This window comes from Crocuta crocuta, unplaced genomic scaffold (assembly GCF_008692635.1).
Source record: "Crocuta crocuta isolate KB4526 unplaced genomic scaffold, BGI_CrCroc_1.0 scaffold246, whole genome shotgun sequence".
NCBI classification, from domain to species: domain Eukaryota; kingdom Metazoa; phylum Chordata; class Mammalia; order Carnivora; family Hyaenidae; genus Crocuta; species Crocuta crocuta.
The window spans coordinates 73962-75639 of NW_027531902.1; positions in this window are offsets into that span (position 1 = coordinate 73962).

Below are 1678 nucleotides of genomic sequence, written 5' to 3' on the forward strand. Positions count from 1 at the left end.
CTCAGAGCCTGGAGCCTGCTTCAGATTCTGTGTCCCCCCTCTCTCTGGCCCTCCCCTGCTCATGCTCTGTCTCTGTCTCTCAAAAATAAACAAACATTTCCTTATTCTATGGGCTCAAGTGTTCTAAGTATACACATTCATACCATCTGGATGCTTAGAAAAGAATTATTACTTAGAAAGTTCCCCAGCCGTCTTTCCCTCTGGAAAGCCCTGCCATTCTCTCTTCTCCTCACTTAGGCAGCAAGGACCACTGCAGTACATTGTTGCAGCAGGCACGCGTGCACGCGCGCGCGCACACACACACACACACACACGTCTCCCAGGAAGCCTCCCCTGCTGCAGTCCAGGTCCCCTCTGCACATCACAGCAGTGCTCAGGTACCGTGGTGAGGTGGGCAAACACTAGGCGGCACGTGGTCGTTTACCACCACTTCATCTGACCTCACAAACGAGACTCCCAGCTTGTGGGCACAGGAAGGCAGCTGCAAAGCCAGGAAGATGTGTTGGCTGCTGGGTCAGCCTCTGGGGTGGTCCGCTTCAGCAAACTCTCCCGTGAGTCTATCTGGTTGGCAGGACCTACAATCATGTCCTGAACCTGGTTGCAAGGGGGTCTGGGAATTGTAGTTTATTTCTTTCCAACCTGTACACTGTCTATTTAGCTCTAGGCAGACAAAGGCCCCGTCAGTCCCCAGCATCTGTATCATTGCAGGGAAAAGATAGGTCCCATCAGGGTCTGACTCCCTTATTAAATGGTGATGTTGAAGGGCCAGCAGTGAGGTTTGGAGATGCTGCAGAATGTGGCTCAGGCAATGAAAGACTGCACAATTCTCACGTGTCTTCAGCTTCAGGTGACCTTGGTCCTTAAGAAGACAGGTACTTTGTCTGCCAGAAGTTCTCTCCTTTACACCCACTCAATGAACTAAATTATTGGAAGAACTCACCAGGTATTTTGGTCATGATAGTCTAGGTTATGCAGTGGGGTGAATAGCTCATGACCGTCTGTGTTTTGGCATTAACAGGACCTGGGCTTATATCATGGTCATGCCGCCTGTCCAGGGCAGACTGGTAAGTGTCGTCAGAGTGCCCCAGGGCCTTGGGCTGACTCTGGCTCCCTCTTCATGCCTGCTCCTGCATGCATTCCTGACGAAGCAGGAGAAACAGAAGGTGGCCAGCTACACACCAGCTTCTACAAGGAAGGGACAGGTTTATACTTCTGTTTCACAAGCCCAAGCAGTCACACAGTTTGCCGGGCATCAAGGGGGTAGAACTTCAATCTTCCCTGTGCTGGAAGGATGGAGAACCAAGAGGTGGTGAACGACACTGATCACCTCTGGCAGGAGGTGGACGGGAGAGCCGTGCCCTGCACACTGTCCTGCTTCCCTTATGGCTCCAGCTGGGGCAACTTAACATTCCTCCATTACCATTCCACTTTTTCCTCCAGACCCTGAGAAATTCAGCTTTAAAGATATTGATAGGGTTTTTACTTGAAAATGGTCTGTGAGAAACCATCACAGTCCCCAGAGGCAAAATTCTCATCATGCTTTTCCTCAAATACATCTGTGGTTCTCAGTGGGTCATGATTTTGTGGGCTGGGAATGCTGCGTGTTTACTTTTGCATAAAAACTCTGGTTATCTTTCCTGAATTAGGGAGAGAAGGTGATTGGCACAAGAGACGTAGC